Source organism: Callorhinus ursinus, unplaced genomic scaffold (assembly GCF_003265705.2).
Source record: "Callorhinus ursinus isolate GAN/ISIS: 27379988/994484 unplaced genomic scaffold, GSC_fseal_2.0 scaffold23, whole genome shotgun sequence".
NCBI lineage: Eukaryota > Metazoa > Chordata > Mammalia > Carnivora > Otariidae > Callorhinus > Callorhinus ursinus.
Window position 1 is genome coordinate 5,540,533 of NW_027397085.1, and position 9,833 is coordinate 5,550,365.

A 9,833-nucleotide genomic window follows, 5' to 3' on the forward strand; every position below is an offset into this window, starting at 1 on the left:
GAAGAAGAAGAGGAAGAAGAGGAAGAAGAAGAGGAAGAGGAAGAAGAGGAAGAGGAAGAAGAAGAGGAAGAGGAAGAAGCAGCAGCAGAAGAAGATGATGGTGATGGGGGGGAAAGATGAGGACCTCATAAAGTATGCTAGTCAAGGGCAGTTTAAACACGCTCAAAAAATTCTGCATACCTCGAAAGTTCTTAAAAACATCATTGTCTTACAGCTTAGATGATGAAGATGACGATGATGGTATCACAGATGGTTATTATAACCCTAAATCATCAAGACATCAAAATAAATAGAAATTAAAATGTCTTCATCATCCCCTTTTCAAGGCACAGAAAAACACAAAATATCTGAAAAAATATTTTCCAAAAATATGCTTGTAACTTTTAAATTTTAAATTTCTAAAATTTGAAATTTTCTGTTTTAAACTTCTACATTCACAGATGTAGAATACAAGTTACCACTCTGACAGTAGATGAACAAAGCTGATAGAGAAGTTATTGTATTACCAGAGGCACATAGAGTCTCTCTGTTGTCCTCCGCTTACATACAGCTAAAAGGATCACATCCTCCGGCATTCACACACCCCTGGCATTTTGTAGTTGTAAAGCTCAACATAATTTGGCTGACCTCTCTAAGAGATGTGAGCAGCACTGTGACCCACTGTAACACACAGGACTGAAGGTTTCTCTGAACTTTGCATATAGAGAGCAACTTTCCAAACACTTTTTTTTAAAAAAGATTTTATTTATTTATTTGACAGAGAGAGAGAGCACAAGTAGGGGGAGTGGCAGGCAGAGGGAGAGGGAGAAGCAGACTCCCCGCTGAGCAGGGAGCCCGATGCGGGGCTCGATCCCAGGACCCTGGGATCATGACTTGAGCCGAAGGCAGACGCTTAACGACTGAGTCACCCAGGTGCCCCTCCAAACACTTTTTAACCAGTGTGAGAGATCATGTGGTTTCAAAGACCAGAGCCCTAAAAATGGGGGACTCTAACCAAAGTTATGCCACAGGTTTGGTTGGTTTTATGATTGCTCTGGGCGTTGCTTTCTCTGAGAAATGTGGAGATATTTGAAAGGAATTTCAAGAAAAAAATTTAATGTTAAAAAAAAAATCTATGAATGATTTTCAACCTCTGGAAAGAGTAAGCAGAAATCCTGAGAAAAACCCAGGATCCTTCACAGCACACAGAGGGGCAAATACTCTACGTGTGCATTGTTCTTGGTTTACCAACAGGTCACTTTGTTGACTCTCCAAGAGTTTGGTATCTCTTAGAGAGGGTCCTGGGGCAGAGTGAAGGAAAAGCAATATAAAATACTGATTTCCTAAAAAGCAATTTTATATGAATTTACCTTACATATATTTATTTATAACCTAAAAATATCCTTTGAAAAATCTTGAAAATCAAGTACTTACCAAATTGTCTGAAATGGAACCAGAAGAAATGGAACTAGAAGAGTAAAAGGGCGCCTGTGAGCTTCGGTACTGTCATGTTAGAGAGGCGGAGAGTGGAGTCCACCTTCCTGGGAGCCATTTATGTAGGAAGCTGGGAGGCTAGAACAGAAGGACAAAAATGATTGTAGGGGCCTTAGAAGTGAGATCCTGTCACCTGATTCTGAAAGCTGGGAGGGAAGAAGCAGGTCCTTGGCACCAGGAGCACCACAAGAACGGCTGTAAGTATTGGAGGTCTCTGTTGCTGTGGTCGGCCAGCACCTTCTTTCCTGGGTAAGAGTGTCTCTCACATTCCATATGGTCTAGGAGGGGCTAGTCATGGGTTCTTTCTGTCTTAGTCTGAGATAGCTAGAAGCAGACCCTGAGACAAGAATTAAATTCAAGCAGTTTATTTTATGAGGCAATACCAGCAGATAATGGTAAGAGAGTAAGAATCTGAGACAGGAAAAGAAAGGAATCCAATAAAGGCTGCGTCTTTAAGCTAGTGGCCACTGCAGGAATTGAACTTACACTTGCTGGGGAACTCTGGGGGAGCAGTGTAGAGCATGAGACTCAGAGTTAGCCCCCATGAAGGGCAAGAGAACTGGAGTCTTCATACACCTGAGGGCAGATCCCAGGTACTTCTGTACGACCTTGCATAAAAGCCAGACAAAGCCTTCAGGCCAAGAGAAACGGGGACTGATGCTTGGGTGTGTGGCACGTGATCTGTGAAAGAGTAAAGGCCAAGCAGATAAGTATGCGTCACTGACAGCTTCCATTATACCTTCCCTCTTCCCCTGCTAGAAGTCAAGTCCATCAGAGCACATGAGATTGGTCTGCCTGGGGTGCATGACCAGTGCAGTGTCAATGCAAGTCCTTCTCTCATTTCTGTGCATGGAAAGATAAATGCTCTCTTTCCACTGTAGTTGCAGAGTGAGACCGAGTCAGCCTAGAGTTGCCATTTAGGCACTTTTCTTGGGGCCATAGGAAACTCCTCTACAGGAGGAAAGAATGAGGCCAACAGACTGAAGGAAGAGATGGAAAATGAGAAACAGAGAGAGAGAAATCACTAAGATCATTTTCATGTGAACCCTTGGATCCAGCCTGATCTGAAGCCAGTTTCATTTTTGGACATCTTAAATAGGAACTAATACATCCTTTTGTTTTCTTGCTTAAGCCAGTTATTGTCTGTAACCAACAGAGTTTTGTCTAATATAGGAAAGAATAAATGCCTTTTGTCTTTTTTCTTTTTTTCCTTTCTCTTCCCCTATAACACATACACACACAGGGTATATCACTGAATTGTATATCCGCTAAAAAGCTGAGCTAGTTATGTTAAAGAGAGTTAAAGGTCTCTCATGTCATTTGGGAATGACTAAGCAGTGTATCCCAAATTGAAAAAATGGGGTTGGGGGGTTGGGGGGCTGGGGGGCAACACTGCAACAATGAGTATCCCAGACAAGGTAAAGGATGCCTTGGAAGGGAAGCCAGAGAACGAAAGATTCCATTCTGTTTCTCCTTATAGAGCATAACACTTAAGAGCCAAATGAGCAAAAAAATCATGATTTCCAATTCCCTAATTGTTGAGAGGACAGAGCCTACGATGCAAGAGTAGATGAGCTTCTTGAGTCAGGCAGGAGAGGTGGGACAGGGCAGGGCTGGGGGGATTGGTGTGCTTGCCGCACAGAGGCCCATTTGCAGGCTGGAGAGATTCACGGCCAAGTCAGGCACCCACGGCATGGAACAGCTGAGAGGATACCCAGGGCCCCAACCCAGGGACTGGCCGGGCATTCGAGGTACAAGGTACAGAGCTCAGTCACTGCAAGCTGTTTCTGTGCCTATCGGCGGAGGATCCCCGAGGACCAGCAGTGGCAGAGAATACTGACCGTATGCTCAGTAGGGGCAGAAGCTGCACAGAAGCTGCAGGTAGGGCTGAGTGCCGAGGGGAGGGGTCAGGGAACACTGCTGTACTGAAGCCAGTTCTTACCAGCTCCCAGAGGCTAACTGCAACGTTTCCAGAAATTGTGAGACCATCATTCAATGTAGCAGTTATTACAATTAAATGATTAATTAATGAGTTTATTAAAAGCAAAGGTAAAAAATATATGCTCAAAACTCCTCATTTCTGTTTTACTATCTCTTACAATATTTATGTTCTTGAGGTTATTCCGTGCTTTTGTATCTGCATGGTAGAGATACTAACAGTGGTGTGTCACTGTCTTCTTCAAGCTCCTGTGTTTAGGAGCGTCATGTTGATAGCTTCAAATCGGCCAGGACAAGAGCAGAAACTGCAAAGGCTACAGATGAGACCTTAACTTACTGTTTTGTTAATTGCTTAGACAAGAATGTGATGAAGAACGTTAATCATGCAAATTCAATTTAAAAGTGTGTTATATCTGTAGCCATTACACTGTGAATAGCACAAAACACTGAAGGAATAGTCCCCATGTGCTGGAAAGCCACGATTCAGCAAAGAAAGCTCTCACAGCACTGAACAGAGTGAAGTTCAATGCATCTTTCTGGTTTCACTTTCATCAGAGTCCACAGAAATGAAGATATCTGTCAACATTCCTGTAGAAACTACTATTTGTTAATTGCAAGCAACTGAATATTGGTTGCACCTAGCTAGAGGCTGACTACAGATGTGAAACTTCAGCAAAAAACAAAAAGCGCCTTTTTTTGTTTGGGGCGCCTGGGTGGCTCAGTCGGTTAAGCGTCCGACTCTTGATTTCGGCTCAGGTCATGATCTCAGGGTCCTGAGATGGAGCTGTGCATCGGGCTCTGCACTCAGCGTGGAGACTGCTTAAGATTCTCCCTCTTTCCCTCTCTCTCTCTGCCCCTCCCTCCCCCACTTGCACGCTCTCTCACTCACTCTCTCTCTCTAAAAAAAAGTAAGATAAAAAAATAAAATAAATACAAACCAAAAAGCATTCTGTGAGAATAAACCGGCTTAATGGAATTTAGAAAAATAGGATATTGTATATTTATTATTCTTCTTAAATGATATTCTACATGTCCTTCATGTCAGTCAAATTTAGAATAAATTTACCTACGTTTATACACACACATACATTTTTTCCGGAGAGCCGACTGTTAACCATTTATCAGCACACCACTGGGGCTGGGACACCATATTCTTCTCTATCCGGTCCTCCCAGAAAGCCGGCAAAAGCAAAGGAGGTTGCTTGAAAAGGGAGCTCCATTTCTGCCCCAGCATGGAGTATGTGTCTTTGTAGAAGAAGAGCATTCAGACCATTTAGGACACATCTATGAAGACCATGATAGGTGAGAGACCCCGGCAGATGCAGGACTAATTGCGGTAAAGATTGGTCCCCCCACCCTTACCCCACATTTGCACATTCCCTATCCCCTGGATTTTTCCTTTGTGCTTTAATTCAAGTCACATGTGTAACTTGAGAACCTATAAATTACAAAGAGTCTTTCAAACAAGGTTAGTATGTAAATATAAAATATAACATTAAATTCCCATCATTAATATTGAAGAGTAAGTCAATATTTGATAAAAATCACCTCAGGGGAGTGTGCCTTTCTGCCTGGCTTTATGCCTTGCAGACTTAATCAATTATTATTTAATTACCCGGTTAAATGTCATGGCTTACAAAGCAGGGATTATATTAATAATAACGTGAGGTTTGTTTTAAACCAACCCCATATATTAGATGGAGCTGATTTTGTTTTCCCATCTCACAGAGCACAGAATTGACATTATTCTTCTGCACCTGGTTTTGAATGAATTGCTTCTATTTAAGCTTTCCCCCCCTCGCTCTCCCTTTTAAAAAATCATCCTCCTATATTTGTCATATTTTTCCAGTCTTTCAGCTATTCTCCACCGCACCCCTTCTTCCCCACTGTGGAAGTCTTAATTCCTTCGTGAATCAAATACCTTAACAAAGGATTGTGCCTGAAACACGGTAACACAAAATAGACGCCGGGTCATGGAGAACAATCTAGTTTCAAAGGAAGGTGGTGCACCACGCAGAGCAGTTTCCGAGCCGACACCTTCTGACTGAATGGTTTGCTGTTTAATTGTTGCTATAAAGTTGCTATAGCAACCGTTCTATCAGAAGGATTTGTTGGCACCTCGATGGACTTTATTTCCCTGACATTCAAAGAGGGGGACGAGGACACAGTCTAATGAGAGGACTGAGGGCCAATAAATCTCTCTCCTTTCAGCTTTACCATATTGGACCAACACTTGGGGTGTTTTGAGCATGGCCCTTTGTCCATGAGAGCGGTAAAGGCACTCTCTGGAGGGGAGTAGAGAGCAGGCAAGGAGCTTGGGGAGAAGGCTAGAGGGACAGCTGAAACACGGTGGGCCATGCAGACCTTTTGTTCTCCACCATCTGTGTGCTGTGGTTTTGGGAGTAGAGCCAAAGGAACGTTACCTGTATTGTGCCTCTCAGAGCTGGGGTGCGGCCGCCAGTCCTGCCTCAGACACAAGGGCCTCACATACAATGACAGGGCCATAATAGCCTGGCAAATAAACTATTGGAACATTTGGCTTTATGAATATTGAGTAAAATTCTTCAAATAAATTATGAAAATGAATCTAAGTGAACAGACGTCTGAATCCCATTGCAAGCCTAGGGCCACTGATTTGTAATGCTAAGTATATTAATAGTTGTATAAATGAGGAATACTTTGCAAAATAACTGGTGAGCTTGAAAAATTGGTGCACTAAAGGGACTACTAATTGTGATTGCTCTTAAGGAACACCAGTGCCTACGATGTCCAACAGAGCTGAGGGGAACATATGCAAAACACATGTACAGGTAGTACCTTCTCAGATACAGAAAATAAAAATCAGATTACGCAGCCTTGAAAAATTATAATTGACAAAGTATCATATAGCCTTTCAGGAAGTCAGTTTGACAGTAGATACCAAATCCTTAAAATTTTGAATAACCTTAGACTCAGTCGCATTCCACCTCTAATCATTTGTCCTAAGGTAACAATTACAGATATATGTGAAGTCATAGCAATAAGAAAGTCAGTTGTGGTGGGTTTTATCACTTATTCTAAATGTATAACCATAGGAAACTGGTTAACATACATTATGGTATATCCATGTAACACAGTACTTTGTAGCCATTCAAAATGAGGCTGAAGGATAGTTGATAAAATGTAAACAATATTAATAATAAACTACTGAAGGAAAAAACAGGTTACAATGGAATATATATGGCTGGTTTCATTTTTAAGAGCATCCATACATTACAAAATTATTGCGATACAATACAACATTGATGACTGTTCATGAAGTAAAATTATAGATGATTTTATGTTCTTTATTATGCTTACTTAATGTTTTCTGGTGTTTCGACAATAAATATGTTTTCCTGCTGTACTAAAACAAAGAAAATGTACTCTTTTTACATTTCTGTCCATTAATCACTTAGGTAATTCTTATCCAAGTTATTTTAACAGAAGGAAAATCCTGGCCAGACATTCCAGCCTCCTGTGTCCTGATAGGCTCACATCCACTCTGGGAATTAATGGGACACAGATGTCCAGGTTCTTCTGAATACAGTCTTCTACACTGCTAAGTCTTGGTTCTGAGATCTATAGTTCAGGGACTCCCCTGTGTTCTGGAAGAACCAAGTTGCTAGAAGCAGTGACTCAGGGAGGCAGGGAGAAATGGAAGTGTTTTTGCAGGGCAGGAAGTGTTATAAATGTAGTGTGATTATGAAATAAGAAGATTGGTTTTATTGTCGGCTTGTAGAAAACAGCCTCTCCACTGTATAGTCAAACCTAATACAATGCAGAAAGAGCCCACTGAAACCCAGCAGGGCCTCACCTTACGACAGGACGACCTTAGAACTCTCTTGCTTCCTCTCTTTCTGGGCATCCCCAGGAATCAGGAATATGACAAAGGGTGTCTGTCCTCTTCTCTTCTCTTATCTCACTCCCACCCCAGTGTAGGCAGGCATCAGCAACCAATCAATCATTTGCACTTTGCGCTTGAGCTGGGACCCTTATGCCATTCCTGGCCACAGCGGATCTTCTCAAGTATCATTACAAAGGACCATACTTTTAACTTGCCCAGTCTTGCTCTCCACTGTGACAAATACAATACATAGACTCTGGAACACCTTTACAAATCAGATATTTTAACACTCAATAAAGGCAGTGTATTCATTGTATTTCTTGTTCTCGGAATAAAAAGTCATATAATATGTTTATTCTAAGGTCCTACAGCCCCTAAATAAGGAAGTAATGTGTATCAAGTACTTTTAATGGTTGCTAGTTTATTACATGCGCTTATATTAAACTTGGCAGCACTTGCATAAGCTTATTACATTAATAGGGTCACATAAATTTGATTTTAGAAAAAATAATCTATCCTTGGAAAGAGAGTGTCATCACCTTCATGTAAACAGTGATCCTCCACAAACAATGCCCCTTATTTTGGCAACGTGTCTTTCCTGCCATCTGCCTCCCAATGCACTTGCCAGAGTTGCAATAATAATTGAGTTACAGAGGGAATTAAGTGTAATGGAGGGGAAGGAAATTGATTGCTTAATTTTTATTAACAGAAAGGGAGAAAATTATGGCGCCCTGCTATGAACCGAAATGAAACAAAGAGGGAAGACGCGGAGAGAGGACTCCAGGTGGCAGGACTGTCCCTGCACCAACATCAGCAATCCTTTGGGGAGGCTGAGAGGAGGCCAACACTGATGGTTGAGCAGAGAAACTGGAAAGGAAGCAAGAGGGAACAAGTAGCCAGGGGCTGGAGTGACCCGGCTCTCCACACCAAAAGAAAGGGCGCAGATGCCTGAGGGGCCACAAGCTTCTGCTGGAAAAGTAGTTGAACTCTTACTGCACTCAGTCTGTCCACGTGTCAAGGGTACACATTGTGGCCAGGTTGAGGTTAAAGCCTGGGGTGTGTGCAGGCATATTGTGGAGAATGAGGGACCACCAATTCTTGCCCTCCCCAGAGGTGACTACAACCTGTAAACCACTGGCTAGAGTCACTGGGACTTGCCGGCATCCTCTGAACAATGTGTTGTGCAATTAGCGTGAGGCTGCCTGAGCGGAGTTGTGCCCCTCTTCCCATCTTGGACAAAGACCCGTTCCACCTTTCTGAGAAGTGAGTTTCTTTCCTCTGTCAGGGGCAGCTGTGGGGTCACTAACCTGCCTGTGATTCCCTGGAACTAACTCAAATCTGGGCGTCAGTTTCATGTTTGGGCTGTGGGCAGTGGGAAGGAAGTGGACCTTCTGGATGTCGGGTGAGCAGAGCAACTGGCTTGGGGAGAGAAGTTCAAATGATAATATGATAGTGTCACTGTAGGTAATGCATTAGCCCCCTTCATTCTATGCCACGCAGTCAACTGCACACAGGACGCGGCGGCATTTGGTTTCTCCTGTGAGAGATGTTCAGGCTCGAGAGTGGCCAGGATCACCGAGGTATTGCATCGAGTTCCTCAGAATACCAGACTCTGACCCCCCACATGGCTGACATCTTGATTCTGGGTAGCAAGTTCATGGACTTTTTAACTGAGAACGCTAGTAGATGGCTTCTCACCAAAACTGAGAGCAGACACGTTTGCTAAAGAAAAAGCCACAGATCACAATTCTGACTCCCTCAGTGAAAACAAGAAAGAAGGCATACAGCTACATTCTATACTAACAGGAGTAATTTTCATAAGTTTAAATTATAATTTGGAGAGAATCTGGTAAAGTAGAACCCAGAGTGCAGAAAGGTAGATAATATTGTTGGGAAGAAGTTAAATAAATTTGACACAACCATATGATAGACATAGATGCTGCTTTTCCAGTCTAATTAAATATTATGCAAACATATTCACAATATAAAAGCAAATTTTAGAGAGGACTTAAACTGCTGTTATCCAGGATGAACTCAATTATAGAGGAGAACCAAGAAAGTATACTGTGGAAAGTATACCAAAATGTTCACAGAAGCTAACTGTGGATCATAGGATTATGAGTGATTTTTTATTTTATTCTTTATACATCCAATTTTGCTAAAATGATCATGTGTTACCTAAGAGTGAGAAAACAAATTTTTAATGCCATTAGGCACTTTTTTTTAAACGATTAGAAATCGTGTATCCATTATCCTTTTGTGAAAACACGTGGAGACCAGGGAAGAAAGGAAAAGTTAATTTATGAAACCTCAGTAATTTAAAATATATACTTCTGTTTCAGATAGTTGTGCCCATGATTGAGAGTGTTATCAGGCATCCTGGAGCCTTATTTCATAGTGCTCTCCCCCAGAATCTGCTATTATCAGATTCTCCGGCTCGGTTGTTCTTTTTTGCTTTTTTTCCTTTTTCGTTCTGCTTTTCCAAACACAGCCGGGTTATGTAACTGGATATTTCCCAAAGACAAATGACCTTTAGAACATGCTTTATTTATGTAGT

At 42.0% G+C, this 9,833-nt stretch overlaps 1 long non-coding RNA gene across 1 annotated transcript in view; it reads right to left on the reverse strand.

Moving 5' to 3' along the window:
- The window catches only part of LOC141374916 (uncharacterized), a 9,504-nt gene extending 4,050 nt beyond the window's left edge, over nucleotides 1–5,454 (reverse strand). Inside the window, exons 1-3 of the long non-coding RNA XR_012382118.1 lie at nucleotides 5,333–5,454; nucleotides 1,414–1,551; nucleotides 181–264 (exon numbers count right to left, since the gene is read on the reverse strand). This is a non-coding gene — a long non-coding RNA (uncharacterized lncRNA). The remainder of the gene's footprint in view (nucleotides 1–180; nucleotides 265–1,413; nucleotides 1,552–5,332) is intronic.
- Nucleotides 5,455–9,833: the final 4,379 nt, after the last annotated feature.